This window comes from Priapulus caudatus, unplaced genomic scaffold (genome assembly GCF_000485595.1).
Source record: "Priapulus caudatus unplaced genomic scaffold, Priapulus_caudatus-5.0.1 Scaffold1722, whole genome shotgun sequence".
Lineage (NCBI taxonomy): Eukaryota > Metazoa > Priapulida > Priapulimorpha > Priapulimorphida > Priapulidae > Priapulus > Priapulus caudatus.
This window is the reverse complement of record NW_014578783.1, coordinates 1-316: the sequence shown is the minus strand read 5'-3', so window position 1 is coordinate 316 and position 316 is coordinate 1. Positions and strand designations below refer to the sequence as shown.

At 48.1% G+C, this 316-nt stretch overlaps 1 long non-coding RNA gene across 1 annotated transcript in view; it reads left to right on the top strand.

Annotated features, from left to right (window-relative positions):
- LOC106817428 overlaps nucleotides 1–302 on the top strand; it is a 1,714-nt gene extending 1,412 nt beyond the window's left edge. The window contains exon 3 of the long non-coding RNA XR_001395052.1: nucleotides 72–302. This is a non-coding gene — a long non-coding RNA (uncharacterized LOC106817428). The remainder of the gene's footprint in view (nucleotides 1–71) is intronic.
- Nucleotides 303–316: the final 14 nt, after the last annotated feature.

Here is a 316-nt window from a genome sequence, read left to right as displayed (position 1 = left end):
AGATGAGACACGAGACATTGAGCGTGGATTGACCATGTGTAAGAGGTGAAAGATGAGACACGAGACATTAGGCGTGGACTGACCATGTATAAGAGGTGAGAGATGAGACACGAGACATTGGGCGTGGATTGACCATGTATAAGAGGTGAGAGATGAGACACGAGACATGAGGCGTGGACTGACCATGTATAAGAGGTGAGAGATGAGACACGAGACATTGAGCAGGGACTGACCATGTATAAGAGATGAGACACGAGACATGAGGCGTGGACTGACCATGTATAAGAGGTGAGAGATGAGACACGAGACATTGAGC